Source organism: Phocoena phocoena, chromosome 16 (genome assembly GCF_963924675.1).
Source record: "Phocoena phocoena chromosome 16, mPhoPho1.1, whole genome shotgun sequence".
Classification (NCBI taxonomy): domain Eukaryota; kingdom Metazoa; phylum Chordata; class Mammalia; order Artiodactyla; family Phocoenidae; genus Phocoena; species Phocoena phocoena.
In genome coordinates, this window is record NC_089234.1 from 49,021,356 (window position 1) to 49,035,115 (window position 13,760).

Consider the following 13,760-nt stretch of genomic DNA (forward strand, 5'->3'; position numbering starts at 1 on the left):
TTTTTGGTGCCTGGGATAATCAATGATTTTTTTCTAAACAACTTCATTAGGGGTCAGACCCACCAGTTTAACAAAGAATCCATGAGTTTGGGAACAGAAAACTAGAAGTACTATATGAGCTGATGCTGGGTGCGCCCTGGTGGTCTAATGGCAAAGAGGCGACAACCTGGAGTTGGCAGGTCTCTCTCCGGCCTGGGTAGGTTTTGGGGGACTGGCTGTGGGTGTGGTGTTCCTGGCAGCAGCGGTGGACGGAAGGAGTCAGGGGGTGGCTGAATGCTCCTGGCGGTTTTCTTTCCAGCCCCGGGTACTTTGTTGGCCCTCTCTGATTGAATGTAAAATGAAGTGAAAGGCAGAATTATACTAATTCCATTTGATGTCCCTTGCTTGTTTATTCTGCTTTATTCTCTAATTAATTGTTACTCGAAATGCTACCTCATGCATCAGCAGCCAGCACGAAGCCCACTGCTGGAGAACTTAAAATTTGGGAACGCTTAATTTGGTGCAGTTGGCCAGCAGCCCTGCCGCTCTGGGCTAATCAGGCCCCGGATCACGCTGGTGGTCAGCCAGGCTGTGAGGTCCCGGCGATGCTCGGCATTTTCACCAGAACACATTTCTCTGTATGAAGTCATTCAGGCCGGTAATGGGCAGGCTAGGATTAGCGCTAATGTGTCCAAGGCTTTCTCAGAATGTTCCCAGCAGTGTCCGTGCCAGTGTCTGCTCCTAGGAAAGCTTTTCTCCTTGCTAAAAGGCCGGTGGAGTCTGCTCTGGGGCTGGTGTCTGCTAAGTGTTGCCGGGCCCCTGCCCTCCCCTCTCCTCGCCAATCCCTCTCCTCCTCTCCTTGCTTCCTTTCCTCCCGGCTACTGCTCTGCTGAACGTTGGTTTGGGATGTAAGCAACTTTGGGGTCGAGTCCAGCTCCCCCACTTACTCTGTGTGTGACCTTGGGTCATTTGCCTCACCTCTGTAACCTCAGTGTCTGCATCTGAAAGTAGGGATGGAGGTGGTGACGGACACATAGCTTCTCGAGAAGCATCCGTGCATGTTCACTGTTCACATTCATCATTTCCCTTTCAGATGAATTCAGCTCTTGCCCTGTTTCTAGGCCCTGCAAGGATTTAACACATAACCAAGACTGGCCTAAAGGTATTATTTCCAAGTGGTTAATTATGCAAATTCCTGCAGTGTTGGATACACTTGGCTTGGCTTTGGCCGGTTGCCTTCTTGATCTCCCAGACCGTGTTTGCAAAGCCTTTGCTTTGCTGGGTTCTGCGGAGCTGGGGTTGCCCCTGGAGTGGCTGCTCTTAATGTCAGGCAAGAATGACAAGACCCTGGGAGGGGTGGCCAGAGATTGTAGGGGAGGACTGCACCTGGGCTTCATTGCTTCCAGCTCCAGCTTGCTCGGAGTCTTGGTTTCTGGCCCCACGTGCCTGCTATCAGGAGGAGGGAGGGTACCATCATTTCCTGGGTGCCCGCCATGGGCCTGGCCCTCTGTGTGCCATCTCTAATGCTAACACTTTGAAAATGAAGCAACCGGAGCTGAAGAACTTAAATGCCTTGCTTAAGGTCATGCAAGCAGCCACCCGGGGTTTGAACAGGACTCAAGTCCAGAATGACCCACTCCAGAGCCCCTCTGTGCCATGTTACAGGCACATCTCGCCTTATTACGGTGTCTTTCGCCAGTTGAAGGTTTGTGGCAACCCTCTGTTGTCAGATGACGCTTATTAGCTTTTAGCAATAAAGTATTTTTTAATTAGGATACGTACTTTGTTTTTTTAGACATAATCTGTTGCACACTTAATAGACTACAGTACAGCGTAAACGTAACTTTTATATGTACTGGGAAACCAAAAAATTCACGTGACTTGCTTTATTGCATTATTCGCTTTATTGCGGTGGTCTGGAACCAAACTGACGATATCTCTGAGGTCTGCCTGTATGGAAAAGACAAGCATAGGAGTTACTGTGCTGGGTAAAGCAGGGCCATGCTGGTTTCATGGGGGAAGGTATAATTCAGTTGCCTCTGTCCAGCGTCCGGCAAAGGTTTTTAGGGTGTTTGTGCTCAAAGAATTTTACTGCATCTGTTAAGCGTGGTAGGGGAAGGAGCCTGGATTCTGGAGGTGAACGTGTCCTGTATGGCTGGCCAGCCCAGCAGGTCCTCCAGGAGAGACTTGGAGATGCCAATCCCAGAACAAAACCTTTGTTCACTGCACGTAGGCATTGCTTGGGCTTTTTGAGAAGAGTAACCCAACCTCTTCTTTGTTGTGACAAGGACAGAGGATGTTCACAAGGGTGACCCACTGCCAGGACATGTCCTGAATTTTATGAAACACAAAACATTGGTGTGGGGAAGTGAATGGCCTCAGAGCCCCACCGCTACTGATGACATGTAGATATTGTGTCCTATCAGGCCTGGTATGGACAAGTTCCAGTAGGACTGGGTTGTGTGGTACTCCTAGCGGTACCTCCTCCCCTTTCCCACTAAAAAGCCTGGCTGCTGGGAGTGAGGGAGGGAGATAGTTCTGCTTGAATTGTTTACACTTTGCTGCATGTGAATCTGTTGGGAAGGCCGGTGCTTTCGCTGTCGTTAATGACAAATTCTACATGACATGGACGTGGCTGTCTGGGACCTGCCAGGCTGTTCATATGCTGTGCTCGGACTGCAGGGCGGGGGCAGGGCACGGTGTCTGCCTCATGAACTGTCAGCAAGCAGCGGCAATTCTTCTCCATAAATGCTTAAAATAGCTTAATTTTTCTACTTTTTCCAGTAAAACAAAACAGACTGGGAGGGAGAGGAGAGAAAGAAAGAAAGAGGAGGCAAAAGGAAAGAGGGAAGCCCAAGTACAGCTAGAGACAGAAGCACAGAAATAACGAATGAGAGCTGAAAGGACAAAGTCCTGGAGTCCCCCCTCTCTGCACACCTCCAGAGGAGGCTCTGGTGGATGAGAGCCCTGAGGCGCCCCCTCCTGGCCACCACGGCGAGTGCCCAGCAGGACCACGGCCACAGTGTAGCCACAATGTTCGACACCATGGCAGGTCCCCAGGAGAAGGCACCACCGCCGTGTTCCCAGCCAGTACTTGATATGGTTCCTGGTCCATAGTAGACACCCAATCTGTACTGGCTGCATGGATGACTGGGTGGGTGGATGGACGGATAGACTGAAGGACTGATGCATGAACACACAAATGGATGGATGGACAGACGGATGGACACACAGACACATGGACAGCTGATGAACGGATGGAGAGACGCTCCTTCAGGAAGATGAGATGAAGCCCAGGGCCAAAATGGACTGTGGCCGTCCAGCCCTGTGCAGCCTGTCCCTCCCACGGGAGTGTGACCCCCTCAAGGGCAGGGACTGCGTGGTGTCCACTGTTTTATCTCCCAAGAGCAGCACAAGTCTTGGCCCGCAGTGGCTGTTGAGGGAATGATGAGTGGATATTTTATATTTCTTCCAATAGAAAGCTACGTTTTCTTGTATATTCCTCAGTTGCCTTGTTTTGGTTGGTCATCAGGTCCTTGGCCAGCCCATCAGCAAGGGCTTTGGTCTTAAAACTTCTGCTCTTTGGAAGGCTTAAGTTTGCTTCAGAGCCCTGCCTTCGGCCTGGTGTTAGTTCCTCGGTTAGCGAATGGGGTGAGCTCTTCCTGCAGGTGGCACGTGGTACCACAGGGGGAGAGCAGTGTGCGGGGAGGTGAGTGGGTTGGGAGAGGGCTGGCAATAAGCAGTAGTGCAGGCAGGTGTGGGAGACTGGACACACACACACACACACACACACACGGACGCACACACGGATACAGGCTGATACAGTGAGACCGCCAACCAGCCACATACCCTGGTACAAGCAGACCCTCAGACTAGCACAGCCTAAGAGGCACTGATACACACACATACGCGTGCACGCACACACACACACACACACACCCTGAAAGGCGCTGCTGTTGGCAGAGCAGTCTGGTGAAGGCATTGCGATGTTGGGAAAGAAATAGCACCGAGTGACGGTTGCAGCTGATGGCTTTTGCCTCTGCGGTTAGAATGATACCAGGGATCTCTTTCTGTACCGAGAAGGATGAGAGAAAGAACAGGAAGGGAGCATGTTCGGAGGATAGCTCCCCATTGCTCTGGGAGTGGGGGTCATCGTTCACCCAGGCTGGGGGGAGTAGGTGAATGTGAAGGGACAAAGGTGGACAGGGCCACTTCCAAGCATCCCTCCCCACCCCAACCTGGACTGGCTTCCCAGGCAAGGGGTGTGGCTGGAGGCCAATTTAATCTTTATTAGAAGCACAGCCAGGGTTAACGCCTGGCTCCGAGTCAGTTGCTTCTCAGAGTTTGCTGCAGTGACTGAGTTTGCTCCTACAATTTGAATATAAAGACTGTGCTTTTAAATACATTCATAGCAAAGGTAATTAAGTGATTGCAATGTTCTGTTGTCCCACATGATACATGCAAATATTTCTCACTCCAACATGGTAAATCTTCAGATGACTTTATCACTCAGAGCTAGGATAATTCTGTGCCATTTAAGTATCATTTGTCAGAATGTTTAAAATTACTAATTAATTGTAGAAGATTAAGTTTTAAATGTGGCCCTGCATTTGCATTTAATTATATCCTACTGTTTACGGATTTTAAAGCCTTAGTAGTTTAGCAAAAGTACAACGAGCCTGAGAAATTCTTTTTTTTTCCCCTTTAGAAATTCTTAGAAATGAGCTCAGGGGGAAGAGATATTCAGTAGAGTTTGTTCTGGCAGGTTTGGAGCTCTGCGATGCTCAAGGCAGCTGGAATTTGGGGCCTGGCTGAGATGGGGAAGGGAGCAGACAGCTGTCCCCCCAGTGCCTGTGTCCAGGTCACTGTCTCCTCGCTTCTCTGTTCCCATACCCCTCTTATCCTTCTGAACCCTGTGCACCTGTTGCCGAAATCTCGGCTTCTCTGTGCACTGATGCCAAACAGAAATACGGAGACAGAGATTTTGGAGGAAGAGAGAGATGGCTTTATTTTTTTGCCAGGCAGAAGGGAACAAAACACACAGCAGGCTAGCGCCTCAAGAACCGTGGCCCCCTACTCCTTCAGGAGTCAGAGAAGATTTTATATGTGGGGCTCACAGTCCGGGGTATATGATAAACATCAAAGTAGTGAAGGTCTTGCATTCTTCGTCTTCCTGCATTATTTCAAAACAGTCACAGCTGGCATCAGGCGGCCCAGTAATTGGGTCCGTTTGTCTCGACCTTTTTTTCTGAAATGCAAATGCTACAAGGGGGTGATTTGCTACAAGGCAGTGCAGGATGTAATTCACATAGTGTTAAAGAGTAATAGGTTAGCTTTGTGAAGTATAAATCTAGTTACAGATTAGTAACAGTTAAAAAAAACAACAACTAGGAGTGATTAACTCTTTCAGACTGGATTATGTTTCTTCTTTAGCCTGTTCACTGTTCTCTTTGTTTTCCTTGTTCTCAGGAGAGGGAAAACTTCATTTCTATTTTTGCTGCAACACACCCTGGGAAAGCCATTGAGGGCTTGCAGGGCACTGCAGCACCCTGGGCATACCTCCATGGTCACCCTCACTGCAGGGCCCACAGCCAGCCCCCACTGTGCTGTGAGCGTGTTTGTCTCTCTCCCCATGGAACCTAGGAGCATGTGAGGCCAGGAGCTGGGACTGGGACATATCCATCTTTGTTAATGGCCTTTCTGGAGGCTGTGGATGATGGTTTTCAAAGGAGTGGATGCAAGGCAGACTCCCAGGAGCCCTGACTCCTGCCCCAGGCAGATATTCTCTGCACGCTCAGTTACGCAGTGGGCACAGAGTAAACACATTCTTAAGGTTCAGGCCAAGCAGGGGCACCTGAATAAGAGGTTGTTTTGAAAGAATGAAATGTTTGGTTTTTAAATTTCAAAGGAGCATCCAACCTTTCCTCGAGGGAAATGCTTGAATGTGGCTGGACCTTCTGGAGTTCCTTCGCTGTTTGAGTGCTGTTTCTATTTCAGGTTGCATTTTGAATCTGCCACACCATTCCTGGTGCTCAGGGAAGCCTTACTCAGCTGTCTGGGAGGCCTGTCTGCTCCTTTCTGGGGGTGAAGAGAGGGATCTTGAACCTGAGGCATGGGCCTGGAGATATCTGGTGTTCTTTTCTTCCTCTGTGGACCATTAAATAGCCTGCAGAGTGTCAGTTCCTCCCTGCAGGGGTCTCTGTGGCTTATTAGCAGGTAGCCCCTGGGGCTGGGGAGGCGGCAGGCATGGGAAATAGGCATTTACAAAGGGAAACAGCCTGCAGCAGTGGAATGACTCAATTACCCTTTCTGCTTCTGGATCCCTAAGGGTGTTCAGCTTGGGGAGGCTTCCCCTGAAGTGGTGAGTCAGCCCTTTGTTGATAGAAGGGCTGGGTGGGGAGCCCAGTGGGAAAGGAGCAGAATTTCCTCGGCACTGTGGGAAACCACGGGAAGGCTGGGGTGTTAAAGGGAGGCAGAGTTGAGGTGCCGTGATCCCGTTTGGCGCGGATTCATCTCACAGACGCTGTCTGTGCCGTGCAGCCCATATCTGGTGCCATCCTCTGCATGCTATCAAATGGGGCCCTTGCTTGGTGCCATCAGGAACTTGGCCTTGGTAGTCTGCCTTTTGCGTCCAAGCTGCCGGTCGGCTTGGAGAATAGGCCTCTGCATCAGTTAGCTGGTGCAGCGCCACAAACCATCCCCAAACTCAGTGTCGTGAAACAATAATACTCATACTAATGAGTCTCCTCGTCAGCGGACCTGGGTCACACGTGACTGATCTTGTCTGGGCTTGCTCATTCATCTGTGGTCAACTGGCCGTTCAGCTGGGGCTGGCCGGTTAGGATGGTGGTGGGCTGGCTGTGAGTTGAGGACTGGTGACCAGGCCTCGGGTCTCTCATCACCAGTTGCTAGCCCACACCTATTCATTGGGCACCAGCAGAGTTTCAAGAGAGCAAATGTAAGTGCTCAGGGCTGCTCAAGGCCTAGGTTCAGACCTGGTGCATCATGGCTTCTGCCATGATCTCTTGGCCAAAGCAAGCCACAAGCCTGGATTTAAGGGCCAGGCGAAGGAGACGCTGGGGAAATTCCTCTAGGGGGAACTGCAAGGCTACATTGCAGAGGGAGTGGAAACAGTAAAGGATGGTGAGTTTGGATGGGGCCAAAGTGGATGGGGCCACTTTGTAATCTGTTTACCATTCCCAGATGGGCTTCCTGGGAGGAAGGTCTATGGGTGACAGGGGCCATATGCCTCCTTTCTTGAACTTTGTTTTGTTTTTGTTTTTTTTTGACACCTTTATTGGAGTATAATTGCTTTACAGTGGTGTGTTAATTTCTGCTGTATAACAAAGTGAATCAGCTATATGTATACACATATCCCCGTATCCCCTCCCTCCCACCCTCCCTATCCCACCCCTCGAGGTGGTCACAAAGCACCGAGCTGATCTCCCTGTGCTATGCGGCTGCTTCCCACTAGCTATCTATTTTACATTTGATAGTGTATATATGTCCATGCCACTCTCTCACCTCATCCCAGCTTACCCTTCCCCCTCCCTGTGTCCTCAAGTCCATTGTCTACGTCTGCATCTTTATTCATGTCCTGTCCCTACATTCTTCAGAACCTTTTTTTTTTTTTTTTTTTTAGATTCCATATATACGTGTTAGCATACGGTATTTGTTTTTCTCTTTCTGACTTACTTCACTCTATATGAAAGACTCTAGGTCCATCTACCTCACTACAAATAACTCAATTTCGTTTCTTTTTATGACTGAGTAATATTCCATTGTATATATGTGCCACATCTTCTTTACCCATTCATCTGTCAATGGACACTTAGGTTGCTTCCATGTCCTGGCTATTGTAAATAGTGCTTCAATGAACATTGTGGTACATGTCTCTTTTTGAATTATGGTTTTCTCAGGGTATATGCCCAGTAGTGGGATTGCTGGGTCGTTTGGTAGTTCTATTTTTAGTTTCTTAAGGAACTTCCATACTGTTCTCCATAGTGGCTGTATCAATTTACATTCCCAGCAACAGTGCAGGAGGGTTCCCTTTTCTCCACACCCTCTCCAGCATTTATTGTTTGTAGACTTTTTATGATGGCCATTCTGACCAGTGTGAGGTGACACCTCATTGTAGTTTTTGTTTTTGTTTTTTTTTAATAAATTTATTTATTTTTGGCTGCATTGGATCTTTGTTGCTGCGTGCGGGCTTTCTCTAGTTGTGGTGAGTGGGGGCTACTCTTCGCTGTGGTGCATGGGCTTCTCCTTGTGGTGGCTTCTCTTATTGCGGAGCATGGGCTCTATGTGCACGGGCTTCAGTAGTTGTGGCACGTGGACTCAATAGTTGTGGCTCACGGGCTCAATAGTTGTGGCTTGTGGGCTCTAGAGCGCAGACTCAGTAGTTGTGGTGCATGGGCTTAGTTGCCCCATGGCATGTGGGATCTTCCTGGACCAGAGTTTGAATCCATGACATTGGCAGGCGGATTCTTAACCACTTCGCCACCAGGGAAGTCCCCTCATGGTAGTTTTGATTTGCATTCCTCTAATGATTAGTGATGTTGAGCATTCTTTCATGTGTTTGTTGGCAATCTGTATATCTTCTTTGGAGAAATGTCTGTTTAGGTCTTCTGCCCATTTTTGGATTGGGTTTTTTGTCTTTTTGATATTGAGCTGCATGAGCTGCTTATTTATTTTGGAGATTAATTCTGTCAGTTGCTTTGTTTGCAAATATTTTCTCCCATTCTGAGGGTTGTATTTTCATCTTGTTTATGGTTTCCTTTGATATGCAAAAACTTTTAAATTTCATTAGGTCCAATTTATTTATTTTTGTTTTTATTTCCCTTTCTCGAGGAGGTGGGTCAAAAAGGACCTTGCTATAATTTATATCATAGAGTGTTCTGCCTATGTTTTCCTCTAAGAGTTTGTTAGTGTCTGGCCTTACATTTAGGTCTTTAATCCATTTTGAGTTTATTTTGAGTATGGTGTTAGGGGGTGTTCTACTTTCATTCTTTTACATGTAGCTGTCCAGTCTTCCCAGCACCACTTATTGTAGAGGCTGTCTTTTCTCCATTGTATATTCTTTCCTCCTTTATCAAAGATAAGGTGATCATATGTGTGTGGGTTTATCTCTGGGCTTTCTATCCTGTTCCATTGATCTATCTTTCTGTCTTTGTGCCAGTACCATACTGTCTTGATTACTGTAGCTTTGTAGTATAGTCTGAAGTCAGGGAGCCTGATTCCTCCAGCTCCATTTTTCTTTCTCAAGATTGCTTTGGCTATTAGGGGTCTTTTGTGTCTCCATACAAATTGTGAAATGTTTTGTTCTAGTTCTGTGAAAAATGCCATTGGTAGTTTGATAGAGATTGCATTGAATCTGTAGATTGCTTTGGGTAGTATAGACATTTTCATAATGTTGATTCTTCCAATCCAAGAACATGGTATGTCTCTCCATCTGTTTGTATCATCTTTAATTTCTTTCATCAGTGTCTTATAGTTTTCTGGCTACAGGTCTTTTGTCTCCTTAGGGAGGTTTATTCCTAGGTATTTTATTCTTTTTGTTGCAGTGGTAAATGGGAGTGCTTCCTTAATTTCTCTTTCAGGTTTTTCATCATTAGTGTACAGGAATGCAAGAGATTTCTGTGCATTAATTTTGTATCCTGCTACTTTACCAAGTTCATTGATTAGCTCTAGTAGTTTTCTGGTAACATCTTTAGGATTCTCTATGTATAGTATCATGTCATCTGCAAACAGTGGCAGTTTTACTTCTTTTCTGGTTTGGATTCCTTTCATTTTTTCTTCTTCTCTGATTGCTGGGGCTAAAACCTCCATAGCTGTGTTGAGTAATAGTGGAAAGAGTGGGCAAACTTGTCTTGTCCCTGATCTTAGTGGAAATCTTTTCAGTTTTTCACCATTGAGAACAATGTTGGCTGAGGGTTTGTCATATATGGCCTTTATTATGTTGAGGAAAGTTCCCTCTATGCCTACTCTCTGGAGGGTTGTTTTTATCATAAGTGGTGTTGAATTTTGTGGAAAGCTTTTTCTGCATCTATTGAGATGATCATATGGTTTTTATCCTTCAGTTTGTTAATGTGGTTTATCACATTGATTGATTTGCGTTTATTGAAGAATCCTTGCATTCCTGGGAGAAAGTCCACTTAATCATGGTGTATGATCCTTTTAATGTGCTGTCGGATTCTGTTTGCTAGTATTTTGTTGAGGATTTTTGCATCTATGTTCATCAGTGATACAGGCCTGTAGTTTTCTTTTTTTGTGACATCTTTGTCTGGTTTTGGTATCAGGGTGATGGTGGCCTCATAAAATGAGTTTGGGAGTGTTCCTCCCTCTGCTGTAGTTTGGAAGAGTTTGAGAAGGATAGGTGTCAGCTCTTCTCTAAATGTTTGATGGAATTTGCCTGTGAAGCCATCTGGTCCGGGGCTTTGGTTTGTTGGAAGATTTTTAATCACAGTTTCAATATCAGTGCTTGTGATTGGTCTGTTTATATTTTCTAGTTCTTCCTGGCTCAGTCTCGGAATGTTGTGCTTTTCTAGGAAATTGTGCATTTCTTCCAGGTTGTCCGTTTTACTGGCATATAGTTGCTTGTAGTAATCTCTCATGATCCTTCATATTTCTACAGTCAGTTGTTACTTTTCCTTTTTCGTTTCTAATTCTGTTCACTTGAGTCTTCTCCCTTTTTTTTTTTGGATGAGTCTGGATAGTGGTTTATCAATTTTGTTTATCTTCTCAAAGAACCAGGTTTTAGTTTTATTGCTCTTTGCTATTGTTTCCTTCATTTCTTTTTCATTTATTTCTGATCTGATCTTTCTGATTTCTTTCCTTCTGCTATCTTTGCGTTTTTTTTTTTTTTTGTTCCTCTTTCTCTAATTGCTTTAGGTGTAAGGTTAGGTTGTTTATTTGAGATTTTTATTGTTTCTTGAGGTAGAATTGTATTGCTGTAAAGTTCCCTCTTAGAACTGCTTTTGCTGCATCACATAGGTTTTGGGTCATCGTGTTTTCATTGTCATTAGGTTCTAGGTATTTCCTGATTTCCTCTTTGATTTCTTCAGTGATCTCTTGGTTATTTAGTAGCATATTGTTTAGCCTCCCTGTGTTTGTATTTTTTACAGTTTTTTTTCCTGTAATTGATATGTAGTCTCATAGCGTTGCGGTTGGAAAAGATACCTGATACAATTTCAATTTTCTTAAATTAACCAAGGCTTGATTTGTGACCCAAGATATGATCTATTCTGGAGAATGTTCCATGAGCACTTGAGAAGAAAGTTTGTTCTGTTATTTTTGGATGCAATGTCCTATAAATATCAATTAAGTCCCTCTTGTTTAATGTATCATTTAAAGCTTGTGTTTCTTTATTTATTTTCATTTTGGATGATTTGTCCATTGGTAAAAGTGGGGTGTTAAAGATCCTTGCTGGGTAGAGTAATCATGGTTGTAGGTTTTTCCCTTTCATCACTTTAAATATGTCCTGCCACTCCTTTCTGGCTTGCAGGGTTTCTGCTGAAAGATGAGCTGTTAACCTTATGGGGATTCCCTTGTATGTTATTTGTTGCTTTTCCCTGCTTCTTTTAATATTTTTTCTTTGTATTTAATTTTTGATAGTTTGATTAATATGTGTCTTGGCATGTTTCTCCTTGGATTTATCCTGTATGGAGCACTCTGTGCTTCCTGGACTTGATTGACTATTTCCTTTCCCATATTAGGGAAGTTTTCAACTATAATGTCTTCAAATATTTTCTCAGGCCCTTTCTTTTTCTCTTCTTCTGGGACCTCTATAATTCGAATGTTGTGTTTACTGTTGTCTCAGAGGTCTCTGAGACTGTCCTCAATTCTTTTCATTCTTTTCTCGTTATTCTGCTCTGTGGTAGTTATTTCTACTATTTTATCTTCCAGGTCACTTATCCGTTCTTCTTGCCTCAGTTATTCTGCTATTGATTCCTTCTAGAGAGTTTTAAATTTCATTTATTGTGTTGTTCATCATTGTTTGTTTGCTCTTTAGTTCTTCTAGGTCCTTGTCAAAGCCTTTCTTGTATTTTCTCCATTCTCTTTCCAAGATTTTGGATCATCTTTCCTATCATTACTCTGAATTATTTTTCAGGTAGCCTGCCTATTTCTTCTTCATTTGTTTGGTCTGGTGGGTTTTTTACCTTGTTCCTTCCTCTGCTGTGTATTTCTCTGTCTTCTAATTTTGCCTAATTTACTGTGTTTGGGGTCTTCTTTTCGCAGGCTGCAGGTTCACAGTTCTCGTTGTTTTTGGTGTCTGTCCCCAGTGGCTAAAGTTGGTTCAGTGGGTTGTGTAGGCTTCCTGGTGGAGGGGACTGTTGCCTGTGTTCTGGTGGCTGAGGCTGGATCTTGTTTTTCTGGTGGGCAGGACCACGTCCGGTGGTGTGTTTTGGGGTGTCTGTGAACTTACTTTGATTTCAGGCAGCCTCTCTGCTAATGGGTGGGGTTGTGTTCCTGTCTTGCCAGTTGTTTGGCATGGGGTGTCCAGCACTGGAGCTTGCTGGTCATTGAGTGGAGCTGGGTCTTAGCGTTGAGATGGAGATCTCTAGGAGAGCTCTTGCCGATTGATATTATGTGGACCCAGGAGGTCTCTGGTGGACCAGTGTCCTGAACTCGGCTGTCCCGCCTCAGATGCTCAGGCCTGACACCTGGCTGGAGCACCAAGATCCTGTCAGCCACACGGCTCAGAGGAAAAGGGAGAAAAGAAAAAGAAAGAAAAAAAAAGTTATTAAAATAAAAAATAAAAAAATATTATTAAAATAAAAGTAATTAAAAAAAAAAAGAAGAGAGCAACCAAACCAATAAACAAATCCACCAATGATATCAAGCACTAAAAAGTATACTAAAAACAAAAAACAAAAAAACCCAAAAAACGAACAGATAGAACCCTGGAACAAATGAAAAGTAAACCTATACAGACAAAATCAAACAAAGAAGCATACACATACACACTCACAAAATGAGAAAAAGGAAAAATAAATAAAGGAAGAGAGCAACCAGATCAATAAAGAAATCTACCAATGATAACAAGCTCTAAATACTAAACTAAGATAAACATAAAACCAGAAACAAATTAGACACAGAAAGCAAACCCCAAGTCTACAGTTGCTCCCAGAGTCCATCACCTCAATTTTGGGATGATTCGTTGTTCATGTATTCCACAGATGCAGGGTGCATCAAGTTGATTGTGTGGATTTAACCCGCTGCTCCTGAGGCTGCTGGGAGAGATTTCCCTTTCTCTTCTTTGTTCGCCCAGCTCCCGGGGTTCTCCTTTGTATTTGGCCCCGTGTGGATTTAACCCGCTGCTCCTGAGGCTGCTGGGAGAGATTTCCCTTTCTCTTCTTTGTTCACCCAGCTCCTGGGGTTCTCCTTTGTATTTGGCCCCCCCAGCTCCCGGGGTTCTCCTTTGTATTTGGCCCCGCCTCTGCGTGTAGGTCGCTGGAGGGCGTCTTTTCCTTGCCCAGACAGGAGGGGGTTAAAGGAGCAGCTGATTTGGGGGCTCTGGCTCACTGAGGCGGGGGGGAGGGAGGGGTGCGGATGCGGGGTGAGCCTGCGGCGGCAGAGGCCAGCGGGAGATTGCACCAGCCTGAGGCGTGCCGTGCGTTCTTCCGGGGAAGTTGTCCTTGGATCCTGGGACCCTGGCAGTGGCAGGCTGCACAGATTCCCCGGAAGGGAGGTGTGGATAGTGACCTGTGCTTGCACACAGGCTTCTTGGTGGTTGGCAGCAGCAGCCTTAGCATCCCATGCTCGTCTCTAGTGTCTGTGCT

At 45.6% G+C, this 13,760-nt stretch overlaps 1 protein-coding gene across 2 annotated transcripts in view; it reads left to right on the top strand.

The window, feature by feature from the left end:
• GRID1 (glutamate ionotropic receptor delta type subunit 1) overlaps window positions 1-13,760 on the top strand; it is a 670,781-nt gene that overhangs the window by 200,061 nt on the left and 456,960 nt on the right. The gene's annotated exons all lie outside the window — the stretch shown is intronic.